Below are 18,028 nucleotides of genomic sequence, written 5' to 3' on the forward strand. Positions count from 1 at the left end.
CAGCCCAATCTAAAGTGATACAGCTGTATACAGGCAAGGAGAGAAATAACATTCTCCACACACCAAGATTATATCGAGGAACTGAAAAATTATAAGATGACACTGTTTATGATCATTCAGTGAAAGCAACATGTGGGTCTGGTGAACATTATACTTTTTTTGGCTACACAATTGCTCTACAATTCAGACACATTAATTAATCACTCTATGAACAAAACACAGCAGGCAACAAAGGATGCTGTTTGAATACAAGTGAAATAATGTAGGCCTCTACTCACAAATTTGTGAGTACAGACAAACATGTAAATGTTAGCTAGCAGATGGTACTGTACTCTGTATGTCTACATACTCTTCAATGAAACTCTAACATTAGTTCTAATTACTGGGCACTGAGTGTCCTCTGCACACAATTAGAGCCACAGGAAATGTTAACAGAGAAACAATATGGTACAACAATGTCAGTGCACTATCACATACCACAGTAACAATATTATGAAAAGCATAGTTGTCACTCACCATATATCAGAGATGCTGCATCACAGATAAGAACAACGAAAAGGTGGCCACAAAATAAGCTTCCTGTCAACACTACCTCTGTTAAAGCATCTCCACTATTTAGTGAGTAACAAGTATCCTTTGCATAATATTGTTACATTCCATCCTAGATTTTCCATTTATTGATTTTCTATATTATGCTACCATTGGTAGGAACCAGAAACAAACGAGTATCATTCTGACATCACATACATCTTCAGATTTCTCATCCTGTCCACCATAAACCACTGTGTCAAGAGTGTTCTCAGAGACTGTAATTACCGAGTACTTGGCAGAGGCTGCTAGGTGACACTTTCAGTCAATATGTCTATCCTACACACTCTAAAACCCGCATCATTTAGAGAAGCTGTTATTCCTAATTCTCTTGTGATGTTCACAGATCCATATGTGTTGCAACAAATTACAGGTTGTCCCACTCAAATCACTCTGATTTCAAGGACCCAGGAGAGAAAAACCACAGTAGATATGACTATGAGAAATACACCACACTTTAGAGCATCTCAAAGAATTTATATTCATTCTCAGAAGTGCTAAGTATCAATGCCAGAGTGCAGCATGGTCACAGTCACATGAAGTGAAAATGGCAACTACACAGCAATGCGCAAGCAGTAGTATGGCTTTCAGGCATATTAGTGTGCACAGAAATTACTGTGGAGCGTATGAATGTTATCCACCTGATGTGAAAACAATTGGGAAATGGTATAGGAAGTTTCTGGCAACAGGATAGTGTTCTGAAACATACCGGTGGTGCATGTTATGGATTTTCAGAAGAGACAGTGCAGGGCAACAGACAAATGTTTCTCAGAATCCCACGTAAGTCAATTCCTCAATCATCTAGGCAACTTGATATATTTCAGTCAACATTGCATCATGTAGTTCGCCAGCATCTACATATGTATGATTACAAAGTGCAAACTCTGCAACATCTGACAACGAATGCCAAACCACACTAACGACAATTTGCTACAGATATGCTACAGCATATTGATATGGATACCAGTTTTTATAGGAACATGATTATAATCAGATGGGGCAATCTTTCCTCTGTCAGGATGTGTTAACAGCCATAATGTTCGGATTTGAGGTTATCTCAATCTGCACACTGTCGTTCAACATGTTTGTGACAGCCCTAAACTAAACATCTGGTGTGGGCTAATGCATGAGAGGATTGTTGAGACATTTGTCTTTGTTGAACAAAAAGTGAATGGGTCAGAGTCTCTGGACATTTTGGAGCAGTTTGTTTAGCTTCAGATACTAGACTTGTAACCCAACATCATTTTTCAACAAGACGGAGCTCCACCACATTCGTCAATGGCTGTTCTCAAGTTCCTGGGAAGGAAATTTCCCAGTCATTGGATCAGACACAGAACTCATTGTCTGGCCACCACATTCACCTGACATTATGCTGCTTGATTTCTTCATGTGGGGATTTGTGAAAGACCACGTGTGTGACTGAAGTTGTCACATTTCTACATTGCGACATCATATCACTAATTCAATTGAAACAGTAACAGAGGAAACGTTACAAAGAACTTAGTACAAAAATGCATATTGACTCTATATTCTTCATGCTGCAATTGGTTCACATGTAGAGGTGTGCTAATGATAAATAAATAAATTTTCCAAGATGCTCTACAATTTGGTGCATTTTTCATTGTAGTATCTACTGTAGTTTTTTCCCCTGGGCCTTTGAAATCAGGGAGGTGTGAGTGGGACACCCTGTAATTGGCTGTTCAGAGGATAAACTGGCTGTTTGAAATTTTGGGAAATGATTTTTACCACAGTGAAAATTTTCTTTTTTCAATGATTCCCAGCTGAAATTGCTAATCTTAACTGTGACACTTTCTCAACTGATTCCAGGTAATGCATAATGAGCTACCTTTCTTTGAACTCTGTGTGTCATTTGTCAGTGCTCTCTGGTAATGAACCAAAACCACTCAAGAATGCTCTAGAACAGTATCAACTAGTACAGTGGGACTAGTTTTACTAGTGGATTTGTTATGCTCACTGAATCTTCTGTCAGTAGAACACCATCCTTAGCACTCTTTCCTTACAACCATTTTTAAATCATTATTCTAAAGTAACCTTCTGTTTACTCTAAACACAATATATTTAGTTGAATCAACAAACCTGAACTTTTTGCCATTTATCATATTGTTATCATATTGTATTACAAAGAGATCTAGAAACATCAAATAAGAAGAAAAATTCTGAGGATGAAACCTATATTGCTAGAACCAGAGAGAGAGAGAGAGAGAGAGAGAGAGAGAGAGAGAGAGTGTGAGTGTGAGTGTGAGTGTGTGTGTGTGAGAGAGAGAGAGAGAGAGAGAGAGAGAGAGAGAGAGAGAGAGAGAGATATTGTACTTTCACCTGTAGCATCATAATGCCAATGAGCTGCATCCCCAAACTGCCATTCAGCTGGACACTGCACATATTGTACTCAATCTAGGGCTTGGTTTCCCAACTCCATTTGATACTGCTGCATTTCATGGTCAGATTTCAGTTCCTCTCTATTTGCCTCCGCTTTCTCTCACAGTTGCAACAATTAGTGATTCAACTGTATAAAGATATACACATTCAGTTAATACAGATTACTGTTATTTTTCACTGAGGTGACAAGCATACAACAGAATCGCATTCACTTCCAACAAATCATACAAGTCAGAAAACTCACATAATGTCAATGATCTGCTAACAGTAAATTCTTTACTGCTTTTCACTGTAAATATTAGGATGTAAACTATAAACTGCAGTAATGTGACAAATGTTATTACAGTTTTGACACAGAACTGAAAACCAAATAAAAAAAGTGTTTTAAGTGAAGTAAACTGTACATGAGAAGTGTCCTTGTTCAAGACAGATCTGTAGCTTAGTACCAAAAATGAGTCTTACAGAAAATGAAATTCATCATTTTTGAAGACTAAAACATAGTTATATCCAAATATTTAATGGTGACACACAAATCATTACTAAACCTATTTTTCAACATAACTTCCACCAGAAGTGAGAAACCTATTATATCACTGGACAAAATTTTAATCCTTGTGTTGTAGAAGCCTGCTGACTGGGAATGGAAGCAGAATCTCAGGCTTGTTGAGCTCTTTCTTCATTGTGAAAATGCTGAACTAATGACAGGAACTTCTTGAGGTGAAAGAAAAGATGAAATATGCTGGGAGTAAAATCAGGACTGTGAGTAGGTTGGTAAACCAACTCCCTGCTGAACTACTCCAGAATAGATGTTGTGTGCCAAATTGTATGTCAGTGAGCACTGTCACAGATCAACTTCATACGAGCACTGAGCATCTTGCCACTCAGATTCAGTGGCTCATTGAAATATCCATTGTTTCACAATAATGGACAGCATTACATGTTTCACTTCTATGCATCAAGTCAGTGTGCACAATGCCCTTCCTCTCCCAGAACACTGAGCGCATCAATACTATCTGCTATAACTTTATCCTGACCATTTATCTACTGTGACACCAACACATTGATTGGTACCGAGTTTCTTGGACACAGTGAGTAACCCACATCACATCTCCTGTTAAAAGCTTATTGAGAAACCTATTGCCACCATCACAGTACATCTCTCAAAGTGTCAGTGGTGTTCCCATGTCATTCAGTTTCATGATCTCATATGATGTATTTTGGTACGTGCCTGATGCACACTTCTTTCAAGAGCAAGTGCTCAGTGCCAATTTCATACATCAAGGATCGCATTATCTGGGGAGGAAGGCTGCCAAGCTCTGTAATTGTCGAGTGTCGGTTTTCCGTAATTCACCATCACACCGCCTCCACAATTCTGTCATGGTGGACAGTCAGTCGCAACCTCCTTCAATATGGAGACTGTTGTATGTATGCTGTTTCCACAGCACATTTTCACATTATTGTGAAAATTATTTGGATTCTTCAGTAACAGTAGCACAATGTTTTGCAACTTGTGCCCCTTAGTCACTTATAATGATGAATTTTGCATCTATTTAGTCATCATCATGTCATTAGTTTTTGATTTATACAGTGATGTCCAACTCTGAGTTTGGAAACTTGTATCTGTATGTTAACCAACTGAAGACAAGCTGGAGACCAGTGTTGTGTCAAATAATGTCAGTTTTATAGTGACTGCTAGCAGTTATTATCCGGTTCCCTAATTCTGTTTCCAGTGTGACAGTACGGCACTATACCATCATTCCTGGAGGGTCCCACAAAAACTGTAATAAACACAGCTATCACTCTCAGAGCATATACGGCATTCAATTGCCACTGATGACCACCTCCCTCAGCCCAAGCACATCCTACTTGACATACTGTATAGAGCAGTAAGATACACATTGATATAAGTCATAACAATTGAGAGATTTTTGTTTTCAGTTTTTTTTATTATTATGCATAAGCATCAACAAAAGTTTCTCTTATCATTTTAGGTACTGTATACCTCCTCTTCTTCCCTACACACAAAATCAAATCATTTAACTTATAACTGTATCAATACTAAATGTAAGCTTTCTTCTTGCTTCATTAGGCATATATCACTCACCTTCTCAGTTATCCATTGGCCTTTATTGTCACACTCACTAAGCGGTTTGTGGAGGGACAATGCTTGAACACGTGTTGCTTCCTCAGTTTAGCAAACTTGGAGTTAATAGTAGTAGTAGTAGTAGTAGTAGTAGTAGTAGTAGTAGCAGCCTGTAATGGCCAGCCATTTGACAACATGTGGACAATTTTCAAGCTATTATGAGGAAGAGATAACAGTCTAATTTGGTCATTTAGGTTAATCAACATTTTAAACAAATAACTGTTGGAAGACGTTTCACGCTGTTGCTTGCCTGTGGAGTTTGACAGTCCTCCTCTCCCAGCTGGGCCGTCTGCCATTGCAGGGCTTCTACAGCTCCCACACAGTTCTTCAGCACCTCTGTCACATCTTCATGCTTCTGCTGCAGCTACGGCACATTGACTTCTTCGTGGCTGATACCTTCACTCAAAGTGAGCCACAGTGCATCTGACATTCAAATGCAGACATCATCTGAATCTGCAAAGAATTGGAAAAAGATACAGACACACACTAAATTTCTGGGGGGGTTTCCAAAAATCATAAACATTATCAACACAACGAAGTTACATGTGTCAAACAAAAGTTAATTTTACAGACCATCTTTCTTTCCCCACAAGCTACAGAGAGAATAAGAACAAAAGGTAGGCCACTCCACAGGAATTAAGAGTGCGAGCTCTTAATGTTGGTCTACAGCTCCTGTGGTAGCTGAAAAGGGGAAGACACACCACAACAAGGGAGCTGATCAACTTGCAGACTTACCTCGAACATACATCTGAAGACCATACTCCAAATTTCATATGCCTGAGTACTGAGCACTCTCCACAAGCCAACTGTGACAGCAACACCACTCTACATAGGGTTGACTTAGCAGTCCAATGCTCAAAGCTCATTGATCAACTACCTGGCCACAGGGAACCGATGGGGAAGGGGGCGGGGGTACTTCTTATCAGAGAGGTAAACGTACTAAGTGTGAAGAACTGAAATGCATGTGGTTCATGTTGGGCACCTAATCTGGCTGCGGCTCATCAAGAGCTTGGTTAATGACACTCTTTCATTATTTAAGAATGTGATATACTGCACTCATGAACAATTCAATTCTGTAATATTTCACACATAGCATGTTCTACGTCTGTATTTACAACTCCAATATTATTTTCATTACATTCACGTATGTGTTAGTGCAGAAGTATTATAAAACCATTTGTTCTCAGATGTTGATACTTCAAAGTTGCCATGTAGGATTTGTGTGGTTATTTGTGTAACTGGCAACACTGGAAATTTTATTACAATTGTCATTAGCAGTATTAATATTGATAATTTAGTTAGTAAAAAGAGTTTGGAATAAGTAAACTGAAAATAGGTTTTAAGTGGGAACAGTTTCTGTTAATATGTTAATATTTATTTATTTATTTATTGTTCTGTGGGACCTAATTAAGGAGAAGTCTCCATGGTCATGGAGCAAGTCTATACACGAAATTATGACATAATATTAGAAACAGATAAAATGAAATATAAAAAAAATATATTCAGGTGACAAGTTGTAAGTTTAAATAAAGAAAATAAACAATGCAATACTGGAATTTGCTTAATTTTTTAGCTCTTCCAGGAGCTCCTTGACAGAATAGAAGGAGTGAGCCATGAGGAAACTCTTCAGTTTAGACTTAAAAGAGTTTGGGCTACTGCTAAGATTTTTGAGTTCTTGTGGTAGCTTATTGAAAATGGATGCAGCAGAATACTGCACTCCTTTCTGCACAAGAGTCAAGGAAGTGCATTCCACATGCAGATTGGATTTCTGCCTAGTATTAACTGAGTGAGAGCTGCTAACTCTTGGGTTAGGCTAATATTGCTAACAACAAATGACATTAAAGAAAATATATACTGTGAGGGCAATGTTAGACTTCCCAGACTATTGAATAGGGGTCAACAAGAGGTTATCGAACTTACACCACATATAGCTCGAACAGCCTGTTTTTGAGCCAAAAATACCCTTTTTGAATCAGAAGAATTACCCCAACAAATAATACCAGACGATGTAAGCGTATGAAAATATGCGAAGTAGACTACTTTTTGTGTTGAAGTATCACTTATTTCAGCCACTGTTCGAATGGTAAATAAAGCAGCATTTAGTTTCTGAACAAGATCCTGGACATGGGCTTTCCACAACAGCTTACTATCTATCCGAACGCCTAGGAACTTGAACTGCTCCGTCACGCCTATAATATGCCCTTTCTGTCTGATCAAAATATCGGTTCTTGGTGAATTGTGACTTAGAAGCTGTAAAAACTGAGTCTTACTGTGATTTAGCATCAAATTATTTTTTGCAAGCCACGAACTTATTTCATGAACTACATTATTTGTTACTGCTTCAATATTACACACAAGATCCTTCACTATCAAGCTGGTGTCATCAGCAAACAGAAATATTTTTGAATAACCTTTAATACTAGAAGGCATATCATTTATATAAATAAGAAACAGCATCAGCCCTGGCACCGACCCTTGGGGAACGCCCCACTTAACAGAGCCCCATTGGGACTGAACATCACTACCACTCTCAGTATTGTGGATAATTACCTTCTGCTTTCTGTTCTTAAAGTAAGAGGCGAACCAATTGTAAGCTACTCCCCTTACTCCATAATGGTCCAACTTCTGCAGTAATATTGAAATGATTGGAGTGGCTTTATAATGTAATACCTTTTAACACATGTTGTTCATGGTAAGGAACTTTATTATGTTGGAAAATGTTGATAAAATTTGGAAAGAGTGATATTATTGTACACAGCAGTTCATTTAAATAACATGGATCAATAGTCCTAAAACCTGGAAACAACTTTTCAGACAGTAATATCACAGCACTAAGACTCAAACTGTAGCGATTTGAGAATTTCCGCGTAAATTCTAGAACCGCTCGTCCTTCTACCATTGCGAATACAGGATATTTTATAAATAAGTGTGAGAGAATGTACATACTGTGTGACATGTTTTTGTTTGCAGGCTTCAAAAGAGTCACGAACACAAGGTAGATGTGATGGTATCAAGTGTTTGCCGCTCGCACCACGGAAGCTGTATTGGAAGAAAACGAGTGTTAAAGTATCTCATGGTTTTTTTAATATCATTGACTATTGTAACAAGAAAAAAGAAGAACAGTTGAATTATTGTTAAATAAACTTCACATATTGGACTAGCTAGAGGCAAGACAGGTTCATATTTTGTGTGGTTGTAGTACCAAATATATTGCAGATGTTTTTAATCAAGCCTAACACAGGAGGAGTCAGTTGACTTGCAAGTATTCTAATGCTTTGTTATTTGTGGAAGTTAAAATATATCAAGACAATTAAAAGTATTATGTGAGTATCCACTTATTTCATGAGGGGAGGGAGGTAGAGTAGGGGGAGGGGGAGGGGGAGGGGGAGATAGAGAGAGAGAGAGAGAGAGAGAGAGAGAGAGAGAGAGAGAGAGAGAGAGAGAGAGAGAGAGAGAGAGAGAGAGAGAGTGTGTGTGTTACTAATAAAATCTGTTAACCAGCAGTACTCTTCAGAGAAGGAGGTTTCGAAGATCGAGAGAGCCAGATAGCCAGATAAGATATCCACAGAAGAAGATTGGCTGTGCAGATCAAGTAAGTCAACTGAAGTGAGAGAGTTGTGAAAATTGCATGTAATGCAATTTCACACAGCTCTCCAGGTCATTTAAAAGTTAAAAAGTGTTAGAAAGTGGCAACCAGTTAAAAGGGCTTGAAAAAACAGTAATTTTGAGATTAAATCCAAGAAGAAGATACGATGTGTTGCCATAGTGACCAGGTATAGCAGGACAAGAGAACTGTTTCACAGAATTGGATTCTGCCTAAAAAATTCAAACGGCAAAAATTAATGAACACAATAAAAGAGAAGATGTAAGGAAGATGTAATGTTAAAAGAAGAAAAAGAAGATTCCCACATATTACACTAAGAATAAATACGACAAGAATAATTCATCTAAGAAGATCTGGTGTGGGGTGTAAGTAAATCTTGAACGCATCACAGGGACGCAGACATGGGAACCAGCGTAAGTCTGATGATGCCAGCACTAGTCGGTAATCACCAGTGCTGATTCCACATATGCCTGCTGACACTGATGCTGAAAACAACATTCGATGCTGCCGGTGCCAGTGCTGTTCAATGGTGCTGATTACGCATCCACTCACCAACGCAGCTAGAACTCTGCACCGGGTGAGTGCAGAATAATAACTGTTTCAGTGTGAAGTTAAAGAAACTGTTGAATAATAGAGTGTTAGTATAGTTATTACACTCAGTGTAGAATTTTTTGATGATTACTAGATCTAAAGGTAAGAAGAATATGGATAATAAACAGAGAATTGGGGAAACATCAGAACCAGCCATGGCAATGAAAATGAGTAAGGAGATGACAGACTGGTCTGAGGTAGTAAAATTAATCAACACCCAAAGTGCAGATTCAGCAGCTTTAAGAAAGGACCTAAGTCTTAAATTAGACTCAATAGATACTCAATTAAATGATAAAATAGATGAAGGGTGTCTCTTTGAGAAATGAAATAAGTGCAACTTTAAGGGAAAAACTCTATGCACAGAGTTCTACTTTAAGTAGAGAAATAGACGCAGTGAATACTCAAATTATAAATTGGATGTTCAGAATAGAACTTTAGGATTGTTAAGTGTTAAAGTAGATTCACAAAGTAAAGACTTAGGTAATTTATGTGAAGCTACGGCTAATTTGAAGACTGAATTTGACACTTTAACTACTAAAGTAGAGAATTTTAAAATAGATTTGAAAGAGGAATTAACTAGTTTGTTAAGCAGTCATGTAAAGTCACAGAGTAACCACTTTTAGGATGTTAGTGTGATAGTGAATGTGATACTGAATATGAATGTGATAATGTAGAATCTGAATTTAGTGAGAAGTTAGGATCATTTCAGAATGTATGTAATGTTACATTTGTTGCTGTGAACAAAATACTGCACCTGTGAAAAACAGGGTAAGTTAATACCAATAGTCCAATAGCAAATTGCTTGCATTAACACTCTAGTAGGTACTGTGGAAAGAAACTTTCAAGAGAAATTAGAAACCTCAGACATAATTAATATGAGTAGTCTGGAGGAACAGGTAGAGGAAATAATTGACCAAAAAATTGCCGTGAGAGTAATCTGAAAACATGTCTCCTGCCTTATCCATTGAACTCAATGATACCAAGAAATGTATGGATGAATTATGGAAGGAATTCAAACATATTCAGGACAAGGTAGATAAGAGGATAACTTCTCCTAATGTGGTATTAACTAGTGAGGTAGTGATGGATTTACAATGGGGAGCCAATTCAGGGTTATCTAAGCAATTGCCTAAGTTTAAGCCAGATGGGGAAGTACATCCTACCTATTTTTTGGAAAGGTTCAACCAAGCAATGCCCAAGAACTGGGAAAATTCAAAAAAGATTGTGTTTGCTGTTGGGTATCTGTTAGGGGAAGTCTCAGAGTGGGGAATGGTAAACAACACAAACTTTTCCTCTTGGGAAGATTTTCAAAAGAAGTTTAAAGAGAAGTATTGGTCAGCAAGTGCCCAGGAAAGCTATTATCAGACTTGTGGGAACCAAAGTATTACAGTAATATGTGGGGAACAATGAGAAAGTATTTTGACTGGCATTTAACATGAGCAAAATACTTTGACAAACCAATGGAGGGAGAGGGGTTAGTTCGAATTTTAATTAGACTATTGAACATTTACCGGAGGAAGGATATATTATGTAGTGGGTGGAGAATGATTGAAGTATTATCATATTTTGTGGATGCACTTGATCCCATTAACTATGCAGGAATTTGTGGCAAGTAATAATAGAGCACAAAGTGATAATATAGCATGCCAAGCTGGTAACCAACCGGTGATTACTAGTAATGAGGAAAACGTAGTGAGATGTGGATACAGGGCTGGGGTCCAGTCCTACAGATACACTAGGAATCCTGGTTTATAATAAGTATCTTAATTTCTCACACAAAATACCAACAAAAGAATGGTTCTTACTGGAAGAACCAAACTTGACTATCAATATTACACAACCAATAACAGTAGGAAACATGGAGACTTTTGAAGTTAACATATTTACAGATTCAGGGAGTGAGGTGTTACTCATTTCTAGCACATTCTTTAACTTATTACAAACTAAAAATCACTTACCTCTGTTACCATTAACAGGAGTTCACACAGTTGGTACAGCAGTAATGAAGAGCACAGTTGTGGGCAGTCCAGCAAGAGGTGGACAACTGTCATTTGGGAGTCACAGTGACACTCAGGTGGGTTCTCACGACAGAGTGGGTAACCATGCATTAGCCACGTATGGCCAATACAGAGCTGGCAGAGGACAACTGATTCCCTGTGAGAGGCTTGCATGGAAGACTTCCACACATTCATGGTCTCCTTAATACACAATTTGTTGTGTGTGCTGTTATGTCATTCCATCTCCCAAAGCCAAAAAACCATGTGGTGTAAGACAGAATGCAAGTCAGCTTTGGAGATGCCTATCTCCTGAAGACGTTTCTGTGTTTCCTGTTTGGCCAGCCTGTCAGCAAGTTCATAGATGGGAATTCTGACATGTGCTGTGGTCCACACAAACACCATGGAACAGCAGGACTGTTCCAGGGCATAGATGTACTCCTGAATGGACGCTACCAGAGGTTGGTGGGGATGGCACTGGTCGATAGCTTGTAGGCTGCTCAATGAATCAGTAAACAGGAGAAATGACTCACCAGGGCACGAGCGGATGTACTCAAGAACACGAGATATAATTCGGATGCTCAGGGGAACTATGAGTGTGTGCTGTGTAACTGGAGGGTAGTTGCGCATGTCTGATCTGCAGTGGAAGAACACCAGCCTCCACCAGTATGCTAGTCACTGGACTCGTCCTAAAAGCTCCTGTCACTAATGGAACCCCACAGTGGTGCACAGGGTCAAGTAAATGCAATGCTGAAGGAGCTGCCAAACCATAAACCACACTTCCGTAGTCAATTCAGGATTGGACAAGGGCTCTGTAGAGCTGCAGCAGCATACAGTGATCTGCACCCCAATTATTATTGATCAAGCAATGGAAGGCATTGAGGTGCTGCCAGCACTTCTGCTTAAGCTGACGAAGATGAGGGAGCCAAGTCAATTGAGTGTTGAAACCCAGTCCTAGGAATTGAGGCTCCACTACAGTAAGTGGATCGTCATTAAGGTGAAGTGTGTGTTCTGGTACGATGCTGACAGAAATGCACGACACGACTTTGCGGCTGAAAACTGAAAGCTGTGGGCTAATGCCCATGACTGCACCTTGTGGATGGCGCCACTCAGCGAAAACAGTACTGGGGCAGCAGTATGAAATGCAGAAGTAGTCTGCATACAGAGGAGGTGAGACGGAGGGCCCAACAGCTGCTGCTAGACTGTTAATGGCCACTAAAAATAGAGAGACACTCAATACAGAGCCCTGCGGGACTCCATTCTCCAGGATATGGATGGAACTATGGGAGTCACCAACTTGGACATGGAAAGTATGGAGCGACAGGAAGTTTTGGATAAAAAGCCAGAGTGGTCGCCGGAGACCCCACTCATACAATGTGGCAATAATATGAGGTCACCAAGTCACATCGTATGCTTTATGTAAGTCAAAAAACATGGCAATCAGGTGCGGCCATCTTGAATAGGCTGTTTGGATGGCAGACTCGATGGATACAAGATTATCAGTGGTAGGGTGACCCTGGCGGAAGCCGCCCTGACATGGAGCCAGCAAGCCACACGACTCCAGAACCCAACCCAACCGTCAACATATCATATGTTCCAGCAGCTTACAAGGAACATTGGTGAGGTTGATGGGGTGATAGCTATCCACATCAATGGGGTTTTTACCATGTTTGGCACCAGAATGATGGTGCTCTCTCGCCATTGCGATGGAAAGATGCCGTCGCACCAGATCTGGTATAAGATGATGAGAAAATGTCGCTTGTAGTCAGATGAGAAATATGTAATCACCTGGCTGTGGATGCCATCAGGCCCAGGAGCTGTGACACGGCAATGTGCAAGGGCACTAAGGAGCTCCCACTCTGTAAATGGGGCGATATAGGATTCACTGCAGTGTGTAGTGAATGAGAGGACCTTCCCTTCCAGCCACCATTTCAGTGTGTGAAAGGATGGGGGATAATTCTCTGATGCAGAGGCTCGAGCAAAGTGCTTGGCAATCGCATTTTCATCAGTACATAACTTGCCATTTATGATAACACCAGGGGCAGCTGTTGGGGCCTAGTACCCGAAAAGATGTTTGATCTTTGGGAAGGTGATGTGTGGCACCCAATGGTGAAGATCTATCTACCCAACACTCCTTCTTCCAATGTTTGATAAGGTGGCGAACACGGGCATGGAGCCATTTAAAGGCTATGAGGTGCTTCAGGGAAGGGTGCCACTTATGATATTTCAGAGCTCACCCATGCTCCTTAATTGCTTCAGCGACTTCCAGCGACCACCAAGGGACTGCCTTATGCCTCGGGCACCCTTATGAGTGAGGGACTGCATTTTCTGCCACAGACACAATTGTGCTAGGCAACTGCTCAACCATCACATCAATGTTACCACGTGGGGGAGATTCAGCAGTGACATCCAAGGTGAAAGCTTCCCAGTCCGCATTGTTCAAAGACCACCTGGGCAGGCGTCTGTGCACCTGATGCTGGGGCAGTGACATGAAGATCGGGATGTGGTCACTACCACACAGGTCATCATGTGCTCTCCAGTAAATAGATAGGAAAAGTCCTGGGCTGCAAATTGATAAATCAATGGCCGAGTAACTACCATGAGCCACACTGAAATGTGTGGCGGCCCCAGTATTTAAGAGGCATAGGTTGGATTGCGACAGTAAAGTTTCAACATCCTTGCCTTGGCCAGTAGGCATGGTACCACCCCACAAGGGGTTATGGGCATTAAAATCTCGCAGAAGTAGGAAAGGTTTAGGGAGCTGATCAATCATTGCAGCTAATACAAGGATACCGCACCATCTGGAGGAAGGTATACATTGCAGACAGTTATTTCCCGCACTGTCCATATTATGACAGCCACAGCTTCAAGAGGGGTCTTGAGCAGCTAAATCGACAGCCAAAGCATAATGGAAATATTTTAGATCTGGTAGCCATGAACAGACCAAACCTCATCAGTGGTGTCAGTGTTTAGACAGGGATCAGTGATCATGATGATACCATTACGACTATGGTTACGAAAGTTAAAAGTCAGTCAAGAAGGCTAGGATAGTATTCTTACTAGAAAGGATAGATAAGCAGTTGTTAGCATCCCACTGAGTAAATGAATCAACTTCATTTACTACCGGTATGGACGTGGAAGAATTATGGGCAAATTTTAAACACACTGTAAATCATGCATTGGAGAATTATGTGCCAAAAAAGTGGGTTACAAATGGAAAAGACCAACCGTCGTTTAACGAAGCAATTCGGCGAATGCTCAGGAAGAAAAGAAAGTTGCACTCGCAGTACAAGAAAGATCAGGAGAATGAGGACAGGCCAAAGTTAGTAGAGACTCGTGCTGCTGTAAAAAGAGTGATGCGCGAAGCATACAACCACTACCACCGTCATACCTTAGCAAAAGATCTTGCTGAAAACCCAATGAAATTCTGGTCTTACGTAAAATCGGTAAGCGAGTCGAAGGCTTCCACCCAGTCACTCACTTATCAGTTGGGCCTGGCAATGAAAGACAGTGAAATGAAAGCTGAGATTTTAAATTTAGCATTTGAGATATCTTTTATGCATGAGGATCGTAGAAACATACCACCGTTTGAGTCTCTATTAGATTCCCGTATGGAGGACATAGTGATAGACACTCCTGGGGTTGTGAAGCAGCTAAATTGGGTTGAAAATAAGTAAATCACCAGGTCCTGATGGGTTTCTAATTCAGTTTTACAGAGAGTACTCTACTGCATTGGCTCCTTACTTAGCTTGCATTTATCGCGAATCTTTCGCCCATCGTAAAGTCCCGAGTAACTGGAAAAAAGTGCAGGTGATGCCTGTATATAAGAAGGGTAGAAGGGTGGATCCTCAAAATTATAGACCAAAACCATTAACATCGGTTTGTTGCAGGTTCTTGAACATATTCTCAGTTTGAATATAATGAATTTCCTTGAGACAGAGAAGTTGCTGTCCATGCATCAGCACAGCTTTAGAAAGCATCGCTCCTGCGAAATGCAATTTACCCTTTTCTCACATGATACCTTGCGAACCATTGATGAATGCTATCAGAATGATGCCATATTCCTCAACTTCTGGAAAGCATTTGACTTGGTGCCCCACTGCAGACTCTTAACTAAGGTATGAGCATATGGGATTGGCTCCCAAATATGTGAGTGGCTTGAAGACTTCGTAAGTAATAGAACTCAGTACATTGTCCTCGATGGTGAGTGCTCATCAGAAGTGAAGGTATCATCTGGAGTGCCCCAGGGAAGTGTGGTAGGTATGCTGTTGTTTTCTACCTACATAAATGATCTTTTGGATAGGGTGGATAGCAACGTGTGGCTGTTTGCTGATGATGCTGTGGTTTACGGGAAGGTGTCATTGTTGAGTGACTGTAGGAGAATACAAGATGACTTGGACAGGATTTGTGATTGGTGTAAAGAATGGCAGCTAACTCTAAATGTAGATAAATGTAAATTAATGCAGATGAATAGCAAAAAGAATCCTGTAATGTTTGAATACTCCATTAGCAGTGTAGCGCTTGACACAGTCACATCGGTTAAATATTTGGGTGTAACATTGCAGAGCAATATGAAGTGGGACAAGCATGTAATGGCAGTTGTGGGGAAGGCGGATGGTGATCTTTGGTTCATTGGTAGAATTTCTGGAAGATGTGGTTCATCTGTAAAGGAGACCACTTATAAATCATTAATACAACCTATTCTTGAGTACTGCTTGAGCGTTTGGGATCCCTATCAGGTGGGATTGAGGGAGGACATAGAAGCAATTCAGAGGCGGGCTGCTAGATTTGTTACTGGTAGGTTTGATCATCACGGGAGTGTTACAGAAATGCTTCAGGAACTTGGGTGGAGGCTCTGGAGGAAAGGAGGCATTCTTTTCATGAATTGCCACTGAGGAAATTTAGAGAACCAGCATTTGAGGCTAACTGCAGTACAATTTTACTGCCGCCAACTTACATTTTGCAGAAAGACCACAAAGATAAGATATGAGAGATTAGGGCTCGTACAGAGGCATATATTCAGTCATTTTTCCCTCTATCTGTTTGTGAGTGGAACAGGGAGAGAAGATGCTAGTTGTGGTACACAGTACACTCCCCCACACTCTGTATGGTGGATTGTGCAGTATGGATGTAGATGTAGGTTTGAAGATGCACATGTTCACTACAGACCAAGTTTAGGATGTAAACGCAAGTCCGACCTGACACTCGATTATAGTGCTTTGGTTCCTGTAATATCCCTTATAGCCGTGAAGGGAAGAGGTCCGCATTGCTTGGAACCAGGTTTCCTGGAGGGCAATGCAGATAGTAGTTGTAAAACTGAACAGTTGCCGTAGTTCAGCCAGGCAGTGCAAAAGACCGCTGCAATTCCACTGGAGGATGACATCGTGAGACTGGGAAGGCAAGGAACATTCAATGAGGCAGATTATGCCTCAGAGTCACCTGCTGGCACCAATTTGTTGCCTGAGCAGTCTCTATCCATTGTGCCTGAGGGTCTGGCAAGATATAGGTCCTCGGGAGACGCCAAAATCTCCACCCCATCCTCAGCCACAGAGTTTGTGGCTGCCACCACAGTTTCCTTGGTCTTAGGGGTTTTCTTTTTGGACTTCTCTCACTGCTCCTTGGGTTTCCCTGACTCAGTCTCCGGGACTGAGGATGAGCGTGAAGCCCTATGACCAGCTCCTTTTGGGCTCTTCAGCCACTGGCAGGTGTCATCTTCCCCACTATAAGAAACCTGGGAACAGAGTGACCCAAGAGACCCATTCCTAGTGAGAAAAGCCAAAGAAGACTTACACTTCTCTGGCTTAAAAGCCCCACCATCAAGGGTGCAGGTGTAGTCTTCCAGCTCTAAGAGGTGACCTAGGTTTGCGGAGTTAATGGTTGCAGAACTGTTGTAGCAGCAGGGTAAGATGATGTCATATGCACAGGATGCAAGCGTTCAAATTCTCTCTTAGCCTCAGTGTAGGTCAGTATTTTTTTTTGTTTTTGTTTTGGTTTTAGGGCGCAAAACTGCTATGGTCATTAGCGCCCGATCCGTGACTTAGGATACAGTAAAAACGGAAAATGGAAACCAGCAGCAATGGGAACGAAACTCAAAAAATTGGAGAAACTAAAAGCAGAAGGAAGGCTTAAAAATCCACTACAGAAAGGGGTTGGTTGTCCCCAAGAAAAGCTTCAAATGACTGACGTCATTTCACTGTCACTAATAAACTCGAAAACGCGATCGGCCGAGCGCGTGTCATCTGCTAAAATCGACGATATATCAGGCGATAGCTGTAGACGGGCGCGTAACGGAGTAAAATAGGGGTACTCAATTAAAAGGTGTCTTACCGTCCACAGCTCAGAGCAGTGGGGACAGAGTGGGGGAGGATTGCCGCTTAAAAGATGTCGATGGCTAAAAAGACAGTGCCCTATCCGGAGTCTAGTTACAATTACCTCCACCCGATGACTCGTTCGGGAGGAAGTCCAAGCACAGGGAAGAGCTTTCACGTCCCACAATTTATTATGCGGAAGTGTCGACCAATGTGTGTGCCATAAAACAACAACACGACGACATAAAACGCTCCGTAGAATGGCAAAGGGAATCGATTGAATAGCTGGCCGAAGAGGAGAGACTGCAGCCTTGGCCACTATATCGGCAGCCTCATTTCCACAGATACCAACGTGTCCCGAGAGCCAGAGGAATGCCACCGAGACGCCCCCCAGGTGGAGGAA

Source organism: Schistocerca americana, chromosome 4 (assembly GCF_021461395.2).
Source record: "Schistocerca americana isolate TAMUIC-IGC-003095 chromosome 4, iqSchAmer2.1, whole genome shotgun sequence".
Lineage (NCBI taxonomy): Eukaryota > Metazoa > Arthropoda > Insecta > Orthoptera > Acrididae > Schistocerca > Schistocerca americana.